Below are 23,977 nucleotides of genomic sequence, written 5' to 3' on the forward strand. Positions count from 1 at the left end.
TACACTTGCTGATTTGGAATTTAAAATTTTTAACTGGCATATAATTAACATACAATGAAATTCACACATCTCAGTTATGCATTTGATGAAGTCTGCTGATTCTTTCTAACCTATAAGTGCTGCTCCCCCGCAAAACAGAACATTTTCATCACCATGAAAGTTTGCTCATGTCTTTTCATCAAGTCCATTCCCATGTTTGAATTCAACTACTTACTACTTCCATTGCCCGTTACTAGAATTCTAGGTCAATGAGGACATGCAGTATATTTCTGCATGGGGATTATTTTCCGCATCTTAATGTCTTTGAGTTTCCTTTGTGTTGTTGCTTGAATTTGTACTTCACTATTTTATTACTGAGTAGCATTCCATTCTAGGGATATAATACCATTTGTTTTACTGATGGATAGCCAACGGTTGTTTCTAGGTTTTGACCCATTGGCAGTCTAGTACAATTGTTTGCGTGGATAATTTTTATTTCCTCTTGGCAAAAACCTAGGATGGAATTTCAGGTTTGCAAAGAATGTATATTTAACTTTACAGGAACTTGCCACATGATTCCTCAAAGCCGTTGCACCACTTTACATGTCCACCACTGTGAGAGTTCCAGTTGCTCCACATCCTCACCCATATTTGGCATTTTCAATACTTTAAATTTTCTTCATTATGGTGGGTGTGAAGTGGCATCGTATTGTGGATTTAATTTGCATTTTCCCAATATTGAACACTGAATGGTGCTTTAGCCACTTGCTTATATTCCTTTGTAAAGTATCCCAGGCTTTTGGTCTTTTAAAATTTAATTGTACCTTTTTTTTTTTTAAGATTTTATTTATTTATTTGAGAGAGAGATAGAGATAGTGAGCGAGCGAGAGAGAGCGTATGAGCAGGGAAGAGAGGAAGAAGCAGGCTGCCTACTGAGCAGGGAGCCCGACGCAGGTTTATCCAAGGACGCTGGGATCATGACCTGAGCCAAAGGCAGACACTTAACCGACTGAGCCACACAGGTGCCCAAATTTAGTTGTTTTTTTATTCTTGAGTTGTAGGACTTGTTTATGTATTCTTAATATATGTGCATATTTACATGGCCTTTCAAATATACAGACAATATACATATATGTTTAAAGATATTTCTCCTAGTTTGTGGTTTGCCCATTCATTTCCTTAACAGCATCTTTTGATAAGCAGCAAAGTGTCATTTTGATGAAGTCTAATTTATCAAATTTTTCTTTTATGGTTATTGCTTTTTGTGTCCTGGCCAAGATATCTTTGCCTAGCTCAAGGTTGCAAAAACACGCTCTTGCGTCTATGTTTTCTTTTAGAAGTGTCACGGTTATGGGTTTTTGTTTGTTTGTTTAGGTCTATGATCCGTTTAGATTAACTTTTGTGTGTGGAGTGAAATAGGGACTCAAGTTTGTTATTAATTTTTCACATAGCTATCTGGTTGTTTCAGCACCATTTGTTAGAAGGATTTCTTTTCCCCATTAATTTGGCACTGTGGTGCAAAATTGATTGACCTATATGAGGGTCTATTTCTTGACTGACTTTTCCATTGCTTTAATATCCTATGCTAAGTAGCACAGTGTCTTGATTATTGTGGTTCATAATAATTCTTGGAATTGGGTAATACAGGTCCTCCAGGTTATTCTTCTTTTCAAGATATATTTTGTTATTCTAGATCTATCATATCCCATCTAAGGTTTAGGATTAACTTGCCAATTGCTCATAAAGCTTGCTGGAATTTTGATAGGGATTGCATTGGGTAGACAATATAGGCAAACATGAGAAAATGGACAAAGAAACACTATTGAGTCTTCCAATCTATGAATATGATATATCTCTCCATCTATGTACATCTTTAATAACTTTTCTCAGCTGTGTTTCATAGTATCTGGTATAACATTTTTGCACATTTTCATTAAACTTTTTCCTAGATATTTTATATTTTTGGTAGTATTGTACATTGCATTTTCATGCTCCGATTGCTATTGTTAGTATATAGAAATGAAATTGATTTTTAATATTGACCTTGTATTCTGTAACCATACCAAATTCACTTATCAGTTGTCATTTTTTGTGGATTCATGGGGTTCTATAGGTACACAATCGTATTGTCTATAACTAATTACAGTTTTACTATTTTTTTCAATAGTTATGTCTTTTACGTATTTGTCTTCCTTTTTGCACTAGTTAGAGCTTCTCATGTAATGTTAAAAAGTAGTAGTGAGAACAGTCATATTTGCCTTGTCTTCAGTCTTAACCTTTAACCATTAAATAATGACATTAGCTATGGATCTTTCTTACATACCTTTATCAGGGTGAGGAATTTCCCTATTATTCTTAGCTTGCTGAGAGTTTTTATCATAGATCAGCATTGCCAATTTTTTTTTTCTGCTTCTACTTAGATGATCTTTCCCCACCATTTCTTCTGCTGTGAATTACATTGATTGATTTTCAAATGTTGACCCAAACTTTCATTCTTGGAATAAACCCATTTGGTCACGGTGTGTTTTCTCTTTTATGTATTTCTGGATTTAATTTGCTTGTATTTTGTTAAAGATTTTTATATCCATCTTCAAGAAATGTATTTGTAATTTTCTTCTCTTATAAAAACTTCGTCAGATCTTGATTTCAAGGTTATGTTGGCCTCATAAAATCCTCTTCTGTATGCTGAAATAAGATTTTGTTGGATTAGTATTATTTCTGCCTTAGTTATTTGGTAAGATGCATCACTGAAGTCTTCTGAGCCTGACGTTTTGAAGTGAGAACATTATTGCACATTCAATAAAAAGTGAATTGTATTTATTTATTGCTGGGATAGCTTTCTAAGAGATGGAACAGGAGATCTTGGGCATGTCTCTCCTTCCCCTGCCCTGTGCTGCCTCCAAGGAGAATTTTAACACCGCCTATATCTCTGAAGTACCCTGACTCCAGCTGATCCCTTGTCCCCCTCATGAATTGTTTTCATCCTCCTCCATACTGGAGAAGTCGCCCTGTGGCCTGAGTAAATGGATCGATCAGACTGAGAAAGGACAGGGTTTGCTGTTACAACAGGGACAGGTGAGAAGCACCTGGGTGGCTCCGTCGGTTAAGCATCAGACTCTTGGTTTCGGTTCAGGTTATGATCTCAGGGTTGCAGGATCAAGCCCCCAGTCGGGCTCTGGCCTCAGTGTGGAGTCTGCTTGAGATTCTCTCTCCTCCTCCCATTGCCCTTCCCGCTCATTCTCTCTCTCTGAAATAAATAAACCTTTCAAAATAAATAAATAAATAAATAAAATGGAAATAGGTGGGAAAAGGTGGCCAGTGTGAGGAACTGCGGGGACAATGTACCTTATTCTCATTGAGGCCTTTCCTCCAGGTAACTAATTACCAGACTTAGCAGCTTTACAACAGATAATACCTCACACTTGCTGTGAGTCAGGAAGGCAGGCATGGCTTAGCCGAATTCTCTACCTCAGAGTTTCTCAAAAGGGTGCAGTTGAGGTGTTGAACAGGACTGAGGTCTCATCTGTGGCTCAACCGGAGAAAGATCTGCTTCCAAGCTTATGTGGGTATGGATGGGATTTAGTTCCTTTCAGGAAATATGGGCCTCAGTTCTTTGCTGACTGTTGGTTGGAGGCTCTTCTCAGTTTCTTGTCATGTGGGCCTCTCTACGTGGCAGTTTCACGAAGTCAGCAAAGGAGAATGTGTGTAGAGAGTCTGTTGGCACAACAGGGGTCGCAGTCTCATGTGACATAGTCGTGGAAGTGACATCGCCTCTACTTTGCCTTACATTATTATTAGAAGCAAGTCAGGTCCAACCCACTGTGAAGGGAAGGCAATTACACAAGGACATGAATACTAGGAGGTGGGGATAATTGTTAGGTAATTACTAGAATCTGTCTACTACACATGGAGCCATTTCAGATTTTCCTATATCAATTCTGTTAAGTTGTGATTTTCAAGGAATTTTTCATTTCGTCTAAATTGTCAAATTTGTTGGCATAGCGTTAGTCATAGTATCCTCTTATCTTTTTAAATACCTGTCAAGTGATGTCCTTTTTAAATTTTTTATATTAACTATTTGCATTTTCTCTCATTTTTTTTCTTGATTGGTCTTCTGAAGGATTTATCAATTTTATAAATCCTTTCCAGGAACCAACTTTTGACTTTGTTGATTTTTTTTAATATTTTATCTGATTTCCTAACTGTATTGTTTTCTCTATTTACTTTCTCTTTTCTCTATTTCTCTATTTACTTTCTTCTTCTTCTTTTTTTTTCTATTTACTTTTGGTTTAATATGATTTTGTTTTTCTAGCTTCTTTAAGTAGAAGCTTGGATCCCTGATTTTTAATTTTTTATTTTTTAATAGATAAACAAGATTTTCAAAACAATGTAATTATGTCAGTACATTCCTAGGGCTCCCGGCAGGGCTTTGGAAAAGGCCTATGATTGAGAAGCTGAAGCTTCCTCAGGCTTGCAATAATCCACTCCTTCTATTACTGCCTTTCATTTATTTTGAGAGGCACATCCCACCCCATCCCCCAACTTGTTTTAACATCTCTGGAAATGGAACATGTGCTATAAGCTGAGGCATCTTGTAATTGCTGTCAGCCAGGCAGAAGTCACGGCACAGTCATTGTTGCCTACATGTGTGCATGACTTTGGGGAGGGCTGGCTGTTCCCACTGTCATCATTTCCGCTGAGCTGTATGCAGTTTTGTACCTACGTTGAGTTTCAGTGGTAAACACTGTAAAAATGATTATGGTATGATTCAGCGCTGAAACCAAAAGGTAGCATATGTTCAGAAAAGCAAGAAAAGCCAGTAAAGTGTAGTGTTAGTGAAGCAAATGTTGTAGGAGGACTGCTCATAATTTGGATGTTTTCCTGTAAAGCAACAACCAATTTATTTCATTGTGTTTTCCCATTTATGTATGCATAATAGTAATATTGGAGAAAAGCTATGTCTAACTCATAATTAAAACAAAAATTTTAAGTGATAAGAAGGCAATGAGCCATTGTTTAATTGGTAGTGCTTTCTTTTGTCTGCTGTGTCTTACAGTTGATGGTGACTCCAACTGATGAAATATTAGGTCATCATTTAATTCCCACATAAATGTCCATGAAGAGACCAACTATTATTATCCATTTTTAGAGGTGAGTAAATTCAAGCATGGGGTGTTAACTTGTTCAAGGTCACAGCTAGTAAGTGGCAGATCTGGGATTAGAATTTTGGAGTATGGGGCTTAGGTCTGTGCTCTTTACTGTGCATTATATTGTCGTGGTACATGAGGGAAAGGGAGAAGCAGTTTCTCTTTTGCGTTTCTCATCAATTAAAAATATTAGATTTTCCAGACAACTGTGGCCTTGTCCTTCTCTTCATTAGTTCACCACCCATGGAGAAAACCTAAACTTCTGAAAATTCAAAGCCTTCCCTGATCTAGCCTCAGCCAACTCTTGCTTGACTCACGCCCTCTAGCCACATGGAACTATTGCTTCGTGTGTCCATACCAAGGGTGTTTTTCATCCGGCCTAGCATTTAATTGATCTTCCTTTTACTATTACAAGCCTTTATCTAGTTTTTGCTTATCTGAAGTTATTCACGTTAACCCCTTGTGTAAAAAAAAGTTGATCCAGGAGGCCTAACAGCTCTAGTTTGAAAGGCCTGGTGGCAAATGGTCCCTGGTTTGCCTCTGGAAATGTGGATTTCAGGAGGGCTCCAACCATTCCTGGAGCTGATAACTATACCAATAATATGGTTTATGCTGAGCACCTGCTCTCCTTCTGAGAGTCTGGAATGCTGGTATGTTCTAGGTAAAGGATGTCTCTGTGACTACCCCCAGGAAAAATCCTGGGTTCTATGTCTCTAACAAGCTTCCCTGGTTGGCAACATTTCACACTTGCTGGCGCAACTCTTCTGGGAGATTTAGGTGGATCCTGTGTGACTCGGTTGGGAGAAGACTCTTGGAATCTTATTTATGGTTTCCCCTAACCACCATGCACATTTCCCCCTTGTCAATTTCTCTTTGTATCCTTTCCCTGCAAGAGGTCATAGCTGTGAGTATATGCTGAGTCCGTATGTCCTCCTAGAGAACCATAAAGCCTGAGGGTAGCCTTGGGGACCCCAGTGCAATCCCTTTGCTCGAAATCCCTGCCCATGCCCTTCCCCTTCCCTCTTTACCTGGATAACTTTTTCCAGGGAGCTGCTTCTGAATCTCCCCCTCATCTCCCTGCTGTATTTTGTATTCTTCCTTGGAACTACTGTAGTATCCTGTGGCAGTGTCTATTACTATACTTCTCATATCATTTTATAACTATAGGGACATTGCCTTGCAGTCCTTTGGGGTTTTTGAGAGCACAAACCGGGTTATATTCATCTTTGTATCTGCACATCTGTCACACCATGTTGGTCGATTAATATTTATTGAATAAATGAATGCTGTGGTCAAGCTGGGATGTCTTCTGATTGCAGGTAACATCTGTAATAAAAATAATTGAGACAGAAGTTTGGAATGTGCTTCGAGAATATTTTTTTTTCTTTTTGCACATCTTTACCTACAGAATTAGTTATTAAATTGTTTCCTCATTCAATAGACACTTAGAAAACTTGTGTCTTTTTAAAATTTTTTTAATTTTTTTATAAACATATAATGTATTATAGCTCCAGAGGTACAGGTCTGTGAATTGCCAGGTTTACACACTTTACAGCACTCACCATATCACACACCCTCCCCAGTGTCCATACCCCACCACCCTCTCCCTACCCACCTCCCCCCAGCAGCCCTCAGTTTGTTTGATTCTCTTATGGAAAACACGTGTTTTTTATGTTAGATGGGGTTCAGGGTATTTAAAAAGAAAGGAAAAAGACTAAAGTCTGAGTTGATGTTAAGAAAATTAGGAGAGGAGTGCCTGGGTGGCTCCATTGGTTAAGCCACTGCCTTCGGCTCAGGTCACGATCCTGGAGTCCCGGGATCGAGTCCCGCATCAGGCTCCCAGCTTTGTGGGGAGTCTGCTTCTCCCTCTGACCTTCTCCCCTCTCATGCTTTCTCTTTCACTCTCTCTCTCTCATTCTCTCTCAAATAAATACATAAATAAAATCATTAAAAAAAAAAAAAGAAAATTAGGAGAATTAAATGTAGGCCATAGCTGTGTCCTCTGCAAAACGGTGTTAAGGATACTGTTCTAAACCCACGGTCACGACAAAAAAGGAGTCTTGCATGATGTTTTGAGAGAAGGTACAAGGCCATTCCACGTATTTATCAGTAACTGGTGCTTCATTAGTTCCAACGAAAATACATCTATCTTCTTGCGTGGATTCCCCATTGGCTAGAAACTTACACTTTTGTTCTGGGACAATTCATTTCCTGATACCTTCATAAAGGTGGTATTTAGATTTATTTTTTCCCTTCATTCATTGTTTGCTAATGCCTTACTTTTCCCTCCCACAGTTATATAATCACCTTGCTATTTTTAATACTGCTTTTCTGACAAAGCCAAGTCTAAGCTTTAACAGATACATTTCATATCTTGGAAGTTGCCCCAATGATTCACTCTGCTATGAACTGAATATATTATACATTTTTTGATTGTTCTTACTCTTAAAAAAGATATTGGGTTTCCTGAGATGTGATTTTTCAAGTTAAAATTAGAACTAGGAAAAGACACCCTCCTTGGGGGGTTTGGGGGGTAGGGCATGTGTAGCCAGGAGTGGAAGTGGTTGGTAACTCAGGACAGAAATAGTGTCAGCTAAGCTCAGCCAACGTTGTAATTACATCTTGTATTTTCCATTCACAATATGGATGGATATGTGGTAACGCCGGGTGCGGAATTCATCAATTTCTGCATCGTTCAGTTTGTTAGGATTTAAACTGATGGCGATCTGACCAAAACATCCCCACGCATACTCTTCCCGGATGTTAGTGATCGTTATCCCGCGAAGGAGAAAATAGTGCTTGGGACCCTGCTTTTGGCCATATGAGGCTCCGGAATGAAATCCCTCTAGATAAGCCCTTTGTCCTTCTCTTCCTTTTGGCTTCTACACCAGAGTTGCCTAAATCATATACCATTAAAAAAATTATGTCACGTGATGCATGAGTATATTATGGATTATTTGTTTCAGCATAAGGAAAAGCAGATTATTTCATAATAGTCCAAATCACGGCCAAATAATTCAGATGTAAACTTGTAGAAACTCCTGAGAAAATCTTTTAAAAAACATTATTTGAATTTTGGTATTGCTCGAGCCTTCATTAATTTTTACCAAGATAAAGAGTTTATGTCTGAGTCAAGTCTATCATCCACAGGACACAGGAAAACCCACAGAGGCTAAGTAATAAAACTGCGGTTGGCCATGAATCGGCAGCCTCACTCCCAAATGTGCTTGCTCTGCGCCCTGTCCTTCTCTCTCTCTCGCTGAAATAGACCATAGAATCTTGAAATGATCGGTTTTCTAATCAGAGGCTTTTTCCCCTCTTTAAACATATCAAGTCAGCAGACTTTTGGTGACGCTTCGATTTTAAATTTTTAAATGTAAGGTTTTCTTTTTTCGCTAGATTCATGCACTGGCCCGCATTTTAGTTTTGTGATTCTATTTACCGCTATTGAAAGATCTCTAAGTGGTATATAGCTTAGTATAATCCTTCTCAGAGATATTTCTTCTGATAGAGTTTTCACTGCTTACCTTTGTACTCTTTCATAAATCCTATCTTCAAGATGTTTCCTTTATAAAAGAAACAACTTCCTAAAATTCCGATACGGCCACATAAAATTACAGTTTCACATGGGAACAAGAGCTGAGCCAGACTTAGCAATTGAATGGTGACGCTAATACAGCATAATAGACGAGTGATGCCATCAGTCTGCTTCCTCACTTCTACTGTTTCTTTTCACTTGTTATTGCTCAACTCGGTCAAGAAGCAGGAACAAAGCCCTATTGTATTAGCATAGTTTCTCTCCTGCAGGAAAACGGCTAAACGTTCAACATCTTAGTGCAAAAAATAACTATTGGAAGAACAAAAGAATCAAAATGAGAATCTCTAACTCATGCTCGAAGAAATATTCCAGCAATGAAGTTCAAGCTGCATTATTAGTAGGAAGCCGATTTCTTTCCGGCCCTAAACGCTGGTCTGTGAATTAGAAGAGGTAAAGACTATTCTAATTATTATTGCCCCCCTGCCCCAAGATTTCTCATCCCTGCCTTTACATTTCTGATTTCTTATGAGAATTCCAGCCCTCTGAGGTAGGCAGGCTGTGGGCACTGACAGCCCTGGGAAACTGAGCAGCGTCTGAACACACAATGATTGATCCTTGCTCTAATTGAGATGGCTTGGAATGAAAAGTTACCGTATGCGAAAGATTACTTATTTTCAAACAACAACCCGAACAGTCATATTTTCAAGAAGACTCGGGCTTGGTAATCATCATTTTTTTACGATTGCAATATATTCGTAAGTGTTGGAAAAAAAAAAAAAAAAAAAGCCCGCACTGGCAAAAGCCTAATTGAAATGTAAAGATATGCGTCTGTTATTAGGGTAGTCAAGTTATTATTTTTCACCGCTTGTTTTATTAACATACATCTTGGGTTACATGTTGCTTTAATCTTCTTTATTAAGATGAGCTGAAAGGTCCTGTCGTTATTTGTCGTTTCGATGCCTCAGGTTCCATGTTTTGTTCTGAATTTTCTATGCCAACTTCTTTTGACGTGAAAGTGAAATATTGTTGTTTGGGTAGATGTGCGAATGGGTCTAGGGTGGGTGTTTTGTATAAAAACAATCACAGAAAATCAGTTGTGTGAGCAAATTCTGTCTTCAGGCAAAATAACACTTTTGCTGCAAATGCCATCCCACGGCAAATGTTCTCTGATCATCGCTTTCTCTGGGCTAATGTGATCCTTTCTCATCGCTTCCCCTCCCTGCCATGCCCCCCAACTCCAATAAAACTGGAAATACTATGGTGCAAATGGAGAAACGCACATACTTCTCCTTTCCAGAGGCGCTTTTATCGAAAAGGGAATACACCACAAACTGTTTTACCACTTTGACTCGGCTTCGGTAAAGAAGAAAGAGTAACTTCTCGGTTTGCAGCTGATCTGTGCTTTGGCGGTTCACGGGGCATCATGGTTATAAATGTGTTAGAGGATCCCGGGAGCCTTGCATGATTTTATACTCTTTTTCATAAATAAGTAAAAACGCATCGGAAGGCATTCGTACTTCCCAAGGAAGGCACAATTAAAGAAAGCGGAGAAAAAAAACGAGACCTAGGATATGGACTCCGCTTTCTGCCCTGGGAAGGCAAACGCATTCACTTTTCCTTGTTGTTGTTGTTTGCTTTTTGCTTTTCTCAGTCCTCTGATTGAGTAATGACAATAGTTCAGTAGGAAAGCGCACAGAAAGGAAATAATGCCCCAGAGCACATCAGTAGTAAAAGTAATTAGTTCATTGTTAACATCAGGGTGCAGTTAACAAGCACACAGGCCCTGCTTTCTGGCTAAGCTGCCACATACTAGGGGAGTCAACTCCAAAGTAAAAATGATTTTGTGCGGAAGGAAGGAGAGCGGGGGATTATAAGCTTGGAAAAGACTGAATTTGGGGGTCGGGGGTGTTTTTCAAAAGCATAATCGGAATCTGCAAATGCAGCCTCGCCTCCTGGATCTGGTCATTATGCCTCACATGTGTATTCAGAGCATGTCCGCTCAGGAGAAACACAGAGACGCCGAGAGAAAGAGAGGCAGTGAGCGAGCGCAAGCCAGCGAGAGCGGGAGACGGAGCGAAAACCATTATTATACACAGCACCTAGGGAACACGAGATCTAATTGGAGAATCAATAACTGAAACCCCATTTTAAATATTCTGCTCTATTAATTCTTTAGGTTAATAAAAACTGCCCGCATGATGATATTTTAGGATATAGATATTCAGAGTTGGATTACTTTTGACAAGAGCGTAAGGAATCTATTCAAAGCTGATTTTCCCCCCTTTTGTTCACTGAGGACCTGCAGAATCTAAGATAAAAATGGCAGTTGTCCTGAGGGCACCCTGAGGCATGTCATTAAAATCGGAATTTGATCCTCTTTTCATGGTTACTTGGGACAATCAAGCACAGGAAACCTGAAAACTCATCAGTTTTCCAAAATATGACATGCCCTTGACTTTGTCAGGATTGCTGGCATTGAGCAGCCCCGGCTATTTCAAAATCCCTTTAGATGTCACTCTGTCTTCAAGAATGCACGCCGCAGAGCTGGTGCGAGAGATGAGCCGCCGTGCCTCCTCTTGGCGCCTTCGACCCGTGGAAGCACTTGCTTCCCTGCTTCCCATCAAAGACAAATTCCATCTCAGTCTTCCAACAAAAGGCCTGGGCTTTGAAAGAAGCAGAGTAATTTACTAATCGCAGTTAAGGTCAATCCGAGAAGTGTTTTCAGTGTACCCACCCATTCGGGCATTCCAGGGAATGGGTGACTTTGACTTTTACAGTTGCAGCGTGTGGTAGATCACGGGACCACGGAGAATCTCCGAGAGGACTCCTTGCCATGGAAGATTTACATGGCTTGTTGTTGGCCATTTGGTTTTGTTTCTTTGCTCTGCTTTTTTATTTTAATTTGCACTGATTAGGCTTCTTTCATTTTTTGGTTTGAATTACGCCAAGCTGGAGACTCCACAAAACTAGAAATCTAGCCAACTTGAGTTGTGAGGAAAACGAAATGTGTATTTCACGAGGCATTCTTCAGGCACTAAAGTTCTCCTTTAACTAGGAAAGTTTCTTTTCTTTTCCTTTTTTTTTTCCTTTCTTTAACTCACAAATTCTTAAAAGGGTCTGTGAACCAAGGCCTCTTCCCACCTTCTACCCTAACACTTGTTTTTTCCAGGATGAATGGTGAAGAGAGACCCCATTTCTGAGCCATATGTATTGCCTCCACCTGGGAGACATTTGAATATTCCCAGCCCTGAGGACAGCATTTTCATGCAGAAAGGCTAAAAAACTAACCCCAGGACAAATAGGAGGCTTTTCCAAGTGGGGAGCATATGGGTTAGCTATTTTGTCCCTTGCCTTAAAAATGACCTTTGCTTTCTATGAAGGTGAAAATAAAAAAGAGATTTGGCTACGGAGGTTTGCCTGCCCACTAGAGCCAGCTGCATTTTGATAGCTGTGGTCTGTTGCAAGTATTGTCAGTTCAAGACCGTAAAGGGGACAGTATGCGACAAGCTATACTTTACCTTACGTGTACCATAGAATGAAGGTAGTTCAGCTTCCCTGGCAAGTCTAGGAAATTCTTGTTGTGCTTAGGTCTCACACTTGGGGTACCCTGTTGCTTGGGTAGAATTTCACTTGATGGAATTTTGATGGGTCAAAGCTGGTGTAGCAACAGGAAGTTTTTCATGAATTTCACTTTTTTGTTGTCATTCATCTGCTACCCATCATACTAAACCACTCACCTTTGGCAGATGTGCATAGGAAGAACGATTTCCACAAATCATCTCATTCCACACGGCCAGTTTTTTAGAACTTTTTGTTAGACTATAGTTCCAGTTCTCAAGATAAATAAAGTGTACATAGAAGAGGGACTCTTAGGGAGCGAGGTCTTGTGCAAATCTTTGATATTGTGTCTTATTTACCAACCGTTTCATGTAAACGAACCTACTTCTCTTTTACTTGGCTTTGGTCTATGGCTTTGCATATGTTTTCCTTCACACCTGGAATGCCTTTACCTTGCTCTTCCTCCTTACATGCTCTGCCCCCAAAATCCAGTTCTGAAATCAGCTCCTGCTAAGACCGTTTGTTGATGTGTTCAACTTGACAAAGATCACTCAGATGTGTTTCTCATTTTGTCATTGGTGTGATATTATAGCTCATAGTTTATCATTGCAGAAACTTTAACATATTGTAGGTGAACGAACGTGCCCCAAACCTAAAAGGAACATCTTATTCTAACACCTTCTATTGTCTGTGTTAACATCATCAAAGAAGGGACTGCATGGACCAGTTAGACCTCCTGGGTATCTTGATGAACTCTTTTCCCGGGTGTGCCATTGGACATAAGCAATCAAGGCTGCCATCTTATGGCAGCTCTGTTAACTCGCTCCGTTATGTTCTGTAGGGTGCACAATATGGTGGCTAGCGCAACTCAAAAAGTTCTTTTAGCTCCTCAAAGTAGTACTGAGCACTAACTCCCTACAAAGCACCTGTGATAATATAATGATAGACACGGTGCTCTCTGGTGGTCACTTAGATACTAGACCAGAGCTTGGCAAACCATACAGCCCCAAACCTGGCCTGCTATCTATTTTTTAAAATAAACCTTTGTTGGCACCCAGCTCAGCCCATTCACTTGTCTAGATATTGTCTGGTTGATTTTGTGCTCCAATGGCTGAGTTGAGTAGTTTAACAGAGACCATATGGCCCACGAGGCTAAAATATTTATTATCTGGCCATTTACAGAAAAAGTTTGTTGACCTCTGACCTAAACCTTTGCATTGTGTAGTAAGAAGACAATTACTGGCTTAAAGCATAATAAAGACTAATATAAAAACCAGACCAAATGAACTATTAAAAGATAAATTACACAAATGTACCCTCTTGGACAACTTTAAAAGGCAGCTGCTTGCTATAAATAAATATTTAGGAACTTGTATTTTCAACAGGAAAAAAAAAACAAAACACAAAAAACCAAGGCCTAGAGATGTGGGGTTATCACTCCTCAACTCTACTGAGAACAAGCACTGTTCCTGCAACTTCTTGTGAGGCAATCATTTCATGTATTTATTCAAATAAGTACTTGTTGAGGACTTGATTCGTTCCAGGTACTGATGCCTGGAATGCTGCACGGTAAGCCAAAATGGAAGGAAATACTTTACTCTCCGATTCTGTATGAGAAAGCTGAGTATCTACAATAAATGGTAAGGCAGGACCGGAACCGAATCTCCTGACCTTGCACTGTGGTCAAGTATGCTCAGGTCAATAATCATGCCTATGAGATACGCAGATTGGGAAAAACAAAAACAAAAACATTATACAGATTCATGACAAACATGACTTTTCTCTCTGGTGGTAAATTTATTGGTTGGTGGTACCATGTCTGATTTTCTTCATCAACATCCATATATGAGCTTGCCGAAAGGGCAATCCCAGTGTGAGGCTGTATTGACATTAACTAGCTGTATGACTGTATTCTCTGAACTTCAATTTCCTCAGCTGTACAATGGGGTAAATCATCTCTAACTTGTCGATGATGGAAGGTAATGGGGGAGGGCGCTGTGCATGGAAACTGAAGATTCAGCACAATCCTGAGCAGCAGAGGTATCTGGATACGGATTCTTACACAGACTAACAAATATTCATGGAGTATCTCCCGTATGCAGTCTCGCCTGATACTGTTCCTTTCCAGCCTGTGGCCTGCTTGCTTTATTCCTAATTTGCTTAGTACTTTTCTTCATTGTGAGAAATTGGGAGCAGTAAGATTGGCCTAACCGAGCTGTGGTGAGAATTGTCACGAGATGCTCGAAGCCATCCAGCTGGGCGCCTGCTCCGTGTAAGGGGTTCAAGAGATGTGAGTGTCCTTTCTTCTGTCTGTATCCTCTTGACCATTAAGGCGGTGTTACCACAGTATCAGAAGGCACATCAAGTTGTAGAAACACGAGAGGGAAGAGAATGACTGCCTATCTTACAGGTACCCAGTGGAAGTGGTCCTACTTCGCCAGGTGATGGCCTTGGTGAACAGGGCATGAAACTCCATCATGATGAAAATCCGTTGGCTTGTCCCTTCCAAAAATCTTGTTTCTTTGTCCTGGTTTGAAATTTGAAGGCAGAAGAAAATCCCTCTTACCACCTTAGTCGCCAGGAGTGATGGGACAAATTGGGTATACAAACCCTATGTGAAGGTCGGGTAATTATTCTAGCAAGGTGGGGGAAATTTCTCAGCAGGGAAGGAAACACTCCCTTTACCTCGTCTTGATTCCGAAGCTGAAACTTCTTCTGTGCCAGTCTGCTTTAAAATCCAATGGCACTGCTGCCGGCTGTCGTCGCATGATGTCAGAGAAGGTGCTGAACGCTTAACGAATTCAGGGGTGTGTTTCCAGTGATGAGAAGTGCTGTCTAGTGTTAACAGTGTCAGTCTGAGAGAGACTTGAAGGCACAAAAACCTATGTTTATGTAGGTTCTCATTCATGTCGGGTGTTACACGTATTGCTTTTGATGAAGATGTATGATTGAGTTACTGGTTATGACATCTGTTGAGAGATGGAAGATTACCACGGGTGAAATGCGGCAGAGGAAAGGATGGAGTGTGAATGAAAGGTTACATGCACTGATGTCTTGTTTATTTGATTTAGGAGTCTGAGACAGAATTAATCTATTTCAGTTTTTAGCATGTTAGGAGAACTATCTTAAAGATATGTTTTCCCGTACATAACCGAAAGGTATCAAAAGAGGCTTCAGAAGGAAGATTTAATTCAGTTTAGTTGCACAGAAGTGTGTGCTGGGGGGTGGGGATGAGAGTCGGGGACTCTGTTCTTAGAAAAGCCTAAACTGCTTTCACGTGTCTTATTCTGTTTCTATTCATGATACTACAGTGCAACAGGAAAAGCCAGGTTTATTTTTTTTGTTGTTGCTGTTGCTTTTTTTTTTTTTTTTTTCATGAAGTTTAAATGTTTTCAGTGAAAACCCATTTTATCTATTATTTTTCTGGAATAGTGTGAATGCAAACCAAAACCATCATCTCTGAACACAGAAATTAAAGAATGAAATGGGCTATAAACTGAAGCTGAACAGTCTAATTTCACTGTTGCAGTTAATATGGTGAGAAAACCCTCAAAATCATGGGCAGAAAATAAATGCAATGTTTGACTTTGAATTCTCTGAATAGCACCTGGGTTTTGGCAGCTGAAAACGATGCTAGAATTCACAAGGAAGAACCGAAATTCTCTCAGAACGAATCATGCTCTGAATGTACGCACTTTCTTTCCCACACTGTTTGCTAATTCTCCTGTGCTAAAGGGTAAGCTGGGCACATTACTGCCTCCATTTTACAGATGGAGAAAGAGAGCGGAGTTCTAGACGGTCCCAATTTACAAAGTGGGTCAGGGACAAGGTCACAAATAGAAACTTGGACCTCCTCACTCCCAGACTGCAGCTCTAGTCACTGAACCAAATTCCCTCTCTCTGGCCCATTCTAAATGCATTCGTTTATTCGCATCTGCAAAATGGAACACAAGTGGCCCCAAATAAGTGCTCCTGCTCTGGCCTGGGTTGGCTTCCCACTCCTGACCGTTCTGGAAGAGACCTCAAGACTCTTTTCTGGTTTCTTCTAGCAGGACTGTCTGCCATAAAGTGGTCTCCCCGACCCTGAAGCCTAAATGCTCCCTTTTATTTTGGACTGTATTATAAAATGACTAAATATTCCTTGCTAAATTAAAAAAGAATTTTTTTTTAAAGTGGAAACAATTTTTTTTCAACTATGCATGTCTTCACTGCAGAAAATTTTGAAAGTAGAAACAAAGTAGAAGCAAAACAAAATGTCATAGTTTACTAGTTTTACATAGTTTTACTATGTTTACATAGTTTTACTATGAAAAATAAAAACATCTTGATTTTTATTTTTTTTTTAAAGATTTTATTTATTTATTTGACAGAGAGAGATCACAGTAGGCAGAGAGGCAGGCAGAGAGAGAAGGAAGCCCGATGCGGGACTCGATCCCAGGACCCTGAGATCATGACCTGAGCCGAAGGCAGCGGCTTAACCCACTGAGCCACCCAGGCGCCCTTGATTTTCATTTTTAACTAATTCAGATGCTTTCCCTTTTTGATTTAAAATGGAAAGCTTTTACTGCATATACGCCTGTGTGGATATGCATGCATCTGTCTTTATAGACGCATATACATATACACATACACATACACAGAATCAAAGGAAATCTTTATTCTTTCCTACTCTCTGTTACTATGACTTTTTCTCAAATTTCCTATCCATTGATAGGAAAGAGAGGATGGTATTGCTATAAATGCCAGCTGGAGGACAGTTAAGTCAGGCAACGAACTATCCTCTTTTGAATTCCAGGGCACATGAAACCAGCCCTAATAAAAACTCCATTTTTCTTTCTTCCCCACACAAAGTAATTTAAAATTGCATTCATTTTAGGATTTCTTTTGAAACACACAGAACCAAAGGCCTGAAACTGTCTATCGGAACAGCCTGGAATTTAGCGATGCCAGCCTTGCTCAGTTGAGTGCCTGACTCACTGGGACCACCCCCACTATCCCCCGCCACCAAGTGATATGCCAGAGGGCATAGACGAAATTTGATATTAAGGCAGACTATTGATTCTTTAGATTACCTCCTAGGGAAAATAATTATCATTTAATCTTTGTATGGGTGGATTTTTGTATTTTAAGGTCTACTTTTTTTTGGGGGGGGGCAATAAGAGAAATATTAGTTTTGATCCTCAAAGTTCTTGTCTCTGATTTTAAAGGGATATTGCTTTAGTTCTCTATCCTTTATGGTATCAATACGCTAGTGGAAATGGTGATGAATAAATCCCACAGAAAGTAGTTAGAGAAGATCAAACATAACCTTCACTGCAGACATAGAGGTGCCTATTCTTTTTTACTCAAAAAAAGATCCTGACTTGGAGATGCCCTCTTCTTTCAGAACAGAAAGCCAGCATCGTCTTCTCTTCTTTCACTAATATTTACGCGAAAATAAACTTTTACTGTGTTCTATAATGGAATGCAAACTTTGATAAAGAGGGGCAGATTTAAATCACAGACCTAACTGCTTTATTAAGTATATTCTTAACCAAGTATCATTATAAAAGCATAAATAATACGTATGTTTGGTCACTGGAGAAAGAATATTAATAAATTATTAACTTCTAATAAATGAGACTGCTAAGAATTTTAACATAATTTAATCTCACTGCTGTGCATTCAGCTGTACCGTGTGAATAGATTAGTCCCCAGCTTCAGTAGTTGGGGGGGGGGTCAGTTCATTTCTCAATGCCACGAGCAGAGATTCAAAGATATTTAAGAAAGATTACTCTTTGAAGTGTATTTCATTTACCCTCCTTAAAACACATAAAACATGAATTTTTCACTTAACTTTTTGGTGTCTTTGAAACTTCTGAATGCTACCATTTTACCTGCAATATCCTATTATTATTATTATTATTCCAGCTCGAGTTTTCCTGACAGAAATAACTTAGTACCTCGGCTAGAAATGTTATCAGGGAAAACTTGATGCTAACGTGGCAATTGGGTAATGAGGGGTTTGTAAACCGAGTCAGAGTATGTAATTCTCCTCATAGGTTGCTCTCTCTCTAGATTTTATGACTTTAAGTACTTCATGATCAGTAAATAATAAATTCAATTTACCGGATAGAAGTTTTGTCACTTAGAAATACTCACTTGGAATATATATTTCTTAATTGGCATCAATGGCACATTTCCCAGGAAGCATAACAAAATGGATCATTTAATAGATGCCCAATCTCTCCATCCATCTATCTATCAGTGCGGCACACGATGTTTTGACTTTAATATGGTAATTATCTCAGGCTGACTTCAGAGCAGGAAGCTGCCTCCCACACAGCAGTGCTTAATTACTTTAGACTTCAGCTTGCCAAGTGAAAAATTGACTGTTTTTTTGCACATTGCATGGAATTGAAATGATTTCATTGTCATTTCGGTTGAAATACAGCCTGACATCAGCATAGAATCATGGGAAAGATAATGCAAAATTTCTCTGAAATTCTAAAATGGTCTGAAAGCTGCCTTATTTTTTTATGAAGCGGCATTTCATTTCCAGAATGTTAATGAAGATCCACTTCATCTTGAGAGAAGCAAACTTTTAGGAATTCACTTCTGTGAATAATTCCAGCGGCAACTCCATAAAGGGCAAGGCTCCTAGGTAGCTACAATTGAATGTGCACTTTGACAATTAGGGGGCAGAAGAGCAATTGGAATTGGTGTTGACATGATCAGTGGTAAAAATTGTCAGTTTGGGCATGCAGCTAATAAAACTAAAGCAGTAATAACTGCCTTATCCAGAGAATTTAAGAAAGTGCACCCTTATGCAGATTCTGCATAATACTTTTAATGTGCTGTTGCACTAAACATCGGTACAATAGAGCAGCAAAGTGAACGTAGGCTATGTTTGGGTTGAAATTTATTAGAATTTCTTTTTTTCTTCAGATTGCAGCTGCCAATCACATGCTGCTAATTGAATAATTTTCCAGATACCAAAGGCAGATTTCATGAATAAAATGTCCACAAAAATGTTGGATAGAGGGAGAAAGTAAAATTAGGAGGGGAGGCATTGGATAATGGAGCAAATCATACCCAAGCTTTTACTTTGGCCAGAAGCGCTCGGCAAGTAGCACTGACACCTTTGCCATGTAAACCGCAGGGGAAAGTAATTAAATTTAACAGAAGCTGCCCTTGATTTAAAGCCACAGGGGAAGTAATTAAATTTAATAGAAGCCACTACTTCTAAACAAAGATATATGGTATTTCTCTCACCAAATGTTACCTTATTTTTTTCAAATGTGCCTATAGCTTCTGGTAGCCAGCTTGTAGAAACCAGTTCCAGAACACCTAATGGACAATACATGATTGGAATATTAGCGGCCATACTGGTCAATCATCTGATGTGAGTGCATTGACGTTGCAGTTCCCGAAGTGGCGGAGTGCTGCGCTCTGCCCAGCCTGCTCAAAACCAACCCCTGGCCTTGCGATGGAGACAAGACATTTTGGGAAAAACATCGGCTTGCAGCATTGGGGGCAGCTTTGACCGTGCATCTGCTTCAACTGTCTCCCAACCTCCACCCCTGGGGCTGCCGTTATCTGGTTGAGCTGATTTGGTGTGCTAGCTTTGGAAGAAATAAAGTTCTCCTTTCCTGAAATGCGTGCTTTGGTTATCAGGGTTCTCCGGGCCAGGCCCCAGAGGCCGGCATATTTTCTTCCACCTTAGACCAGCCCAGCTTTGTGTGAGATGCTCCCTGAAAATGGTGGGGCCTCTCACCAAGCCGCCTTCTCCCCAAGCCTTCTACCTGGGCTCTGACAGCCTCAAGGAAAAGGTAACTTGTAATATTTTGTGCAAGGATGCCCTGCTTCTCAAGTCATGCATCTTTGGGCTTTATCCTGAACTCACGAGGCCCATAATGGCCAGAGCCTGGGCTGCTCCTGTGTTCCTTTCAGCTTTGCATTAAAAAAAAAAAAAAAAAAAAACCAACAACAACAAAAACAAAACAAAACAAAACAAAAACAAATAGATATATATATTTGTTTTGTGTATATATATATATATATATATATAAACTCTTTTTACTTAATGGGATTGGAAGGAGTAGTATTGATGGAGGGTAAGAGGATTCGTTTCCCTTCCTAAACTTAAGATTAAGAAAACCAGAGATACCCTGCTTACTTAGGGCCTGTGGGTGACAAAGCAGTGGAACGGGTGGGATCCATAGGAGAGGCCTTAATGAAAACTAATTGTTGAAACAGTCTTGATCTGAATACCATGTAGTTTAGAGGCAGAGTGATGGACAGCGGGACCCTCTGCCTAGACTTCTTGATTTTGAATCTTGTGCTGTCCTTCTAACTGCATGACATTGGCAAGTAGCCTTCTTGCATCTTAGCTTCATTATCTATCAGGTGGGGACAGTAATGGTATCTGCCGTCCAGGAGCGTGGGAAGGATCAAGTAGGCTCCATACACGTAAAGTGCCCAGAACAGTGCCTGACACACCATAAACACGGTCTAAATGTTGACCCTTATTACATACAATATATGCTGGATTTCATTGCCCATTGATAGTAACAGTTCCGCGTCATACCCAGCAGCATAAAAGAATATCCCCCATGGTTTTATTTGAATTCCATACTCCAAACTACATTGTAAACACGGATCCTTGTATATTATGCTTTCAGTGGACTCTCTCTGCAGCCACAGTCCCTACTGCTTGAGTAGAAGAGTGATGGTGGTCTAGTTGGGAAGCCGGGGTGGGAAGATGTGGGTTGGAGGTATTGAGGAGATGGAAGAGAAGACAGGGTTATCTGGGAGGTATGGTGGTGTGAGAGGTAGGCCAGTATATCTTGTTAAATCACGAACAAAAGCCCGAATAGTGCTTCCCTTTACTGTAGTGGATTATGTCAGTTTCCCTGGTTAGCCCAGAACCAGCACCACATAAGTGAAATCCGTCACTCTTCCTTCCAGGACTGAATGCAATAGTCACAACCCATTTGTCAACCATATATTTTCCTGTCATGGAGTTGTTGTGTGGAAAACCACTGGAAAAGAATTTTTCTTTGTCAGATAAACTTTTCACAACAGAAGAATGTAGTGAAGGCTTCTGAAATAAATCTAGCGGCACTGGGGAGTTTACAAATACTAGCATATTAATATACAGCTAAAATAATAATAAAAAACACCATGCTGCTAAAGATGTTTAGTATTATCAGCTCACTGCAGGAGTTTATTAGAAACTCCTGCTTTCTTTTATTAAAATTTCAATTGGCTTGGTGAATGAGATCCTATGTTAGTGTCATAAAGTGAGAAGCCAGAAGGAGAGGATATTGGCATTTAAGTGCAGATTTCATTTTAAAAACACTTTACATTATAAAAGAAGATTGCATATTGTAAATATTACATATAATGGTAGTGGTGTTAAAAGAAGTGTTAGTAATTTTTAAAAATTCATCAAATCGTCTTTGTTTATGATGATATCTGGCAGATTTTACATTTCTAGAGTAAAGCAAAGTTTTAAATTTATCCCAAGATGTTTTTAGTTATGTGCACCAAACATGGTTTTAAAAAAGTTTTTGTGAAATGATGCATAAGTGTAATTTAATGGCAATTGTCGTTGGCAGTAGCACATGACAATTGCTTGATTTTATAATTAGCTGATGATTTTCCCTCCGCATTTTGGAAGCTTTTGTTAAACTAACTCGGTTTATCTGGGCAGCCGGACAGATTGCAAACCCTCATCTACGGTGGGATGCTGGGCTGGCAATGTCGTCGTAAATGATACGGAACACTTTCTGAAGGAAGCCCCGGAGTTGCTTTCCCGGCAGGAACTAACTGGTCGCTGCTCCTTTACCTGGGGGAAAAACTGGCGGTGAGGACAGAGGCAGGCCAAGTCCGAGGTGCAACAGCTGGGAAGCCAAGACGAAAACCTCGCTTCCTCGTCTCAACATCTGGAGCCTTCATGGAAGTGGGAAGTCTGCAGGTTTGCAGCTGCAGCCCTTTCATGACAAGTTCGGTAAATTTTACACATGGTTGCTTGCCTCGCAAATATTTTCCAGATTTAACATGTTTACAGCATTGACATTTGAAGCTGAAGCTCCTTCCTTCTTGATTAGAGCGCGGAGTACTCACAGACCGCGTTCTAACTTTATGGGGTTGGAAATCTGGGAATGGGTCATTTACAATTTTCAAACAAATCAAAATGCACTTTGATCACTGGTCCAAGTTTCTTTAAATGCAATGAGTAATAATAACAAATTAGCCCAACATAGTTATTTTCCCCTTAAAGACGGTCATCTTTAATGTAATTATTTTATTGCACTCTAAAATCCAACCAACATATTTAATCCATCTTATTCAAAGTATATATTTTCTGAGAAGGAACATTAACTCAGCAAATTAGGTAGAGGAGAGGCTCTGTGCCGGTGTGTGTTTATGTATGTTTTTACATTCACCTACATGTTCTGGGAGACTATGCATTTATAATAAAGGCAACATTTATCTTTACCTGTATTTTCTAATTGGAATCGCTCACTTTTTAAACAAATCTTTAGGTGCATTGTATGTTGTCAAAGCAATATATGGAATATTCAGCAATATAATACTTTCAAAACAAAGAGAATGTTCTCTTGAATTTTTCAGTATTTAAGATCCCTAGTTTCAATTTTTTTAGCAGATTAATTTTACATTAACAACATCAGTTGTGTTTAACATTGATTTTGATCTGGCATCTGAAATAAGATGAGAAGTAATTTTTATTGATACAGTCTACTTTTTTTAAGAGCCATAAACATTCAGTTGACTGTCACAATGCTCCTAAGTTGCTAACAGGCATGAGAAAGGCATTTATTTAATATGATACATTTTATCATCCTCATCTCCACAAATGTAAACTCTGTTGCTTTAAACTGGATTTACTGGTGTTCAGATATATAATTCTAAGAATTTTCTTTAACACTAGTTACATTGTTGAATACAATATTTCTCCTTCTCCACTGAAGATAAACCATGGTACATACTACATGAAAAACCCTGTCATAGAATAAACTTTAGGTTATGGTATTTCAAATACAAAACAAAAGCCACCTCTATCCCTCCAACAAAACAAATAAAAACCAGTCGCCTTGCCACTGTGGAAAAATGCATTAAGCATGTATCAATATTGCTCCTATAATTTGGAAGGGATGAGGGTGGTTTTTTTCTTTTTTGTGTGCTAAGTTTATATCGCCTCTCCCCACTCCCAAGAAATAGATATTTGCCATGAGTAACGTTTAACGCAGTCCCAGGATGACTTATATGATCAGTCAAATGGTTTGTATTGATTTTGAAATTCGTATTTGTAGAAAGATATTTTAACAAGATTTTTGAAAGGAGACAGTACCTCAAAATCAAATGAATTTGGGATTAATTGCAGAGTCAAACTTCTTAATTTTAAAGAGGAGAAAGACAAGAACAAATGAAAAAAAATGAAGATCTGTAATGAAAAGCAGTAAAATAATTTAAGTGAATCATTTTATTAAAATGGCTGTTTCCCTATAAATAAGGAACCATAAAAAATACAATTTGTATATTCTGTTACAAAAAGCCGCACTCTAGGCAGCCAACTACTAAAATTTTATATAGGGAAAAAAAATGCTCCCCTAAGGAAAATGTGCATATCTGCTGTTTCTTTTTAACAAAGATTGAGATGCTTATAAAGAACTTAGCAAAATCTTCTAAAAATAAAACCCATTTCACCATCCCTCACCCCCTCCACTGTGCACAGTGTATGTGAGGG

This window comes from Mustela erminea, chromosome 10, assembly GCF_009829155.1.
Source record: "Mustela erminea isolate mMusErm1 chromosome 10, mMusErm1.Pri, whole genome shotgun sequence".
NCBI lineage: Eukaryota > Metazoa > Chordata > Mammalia > Carnivora > Mustelidae > Mustela > Mustela erminea.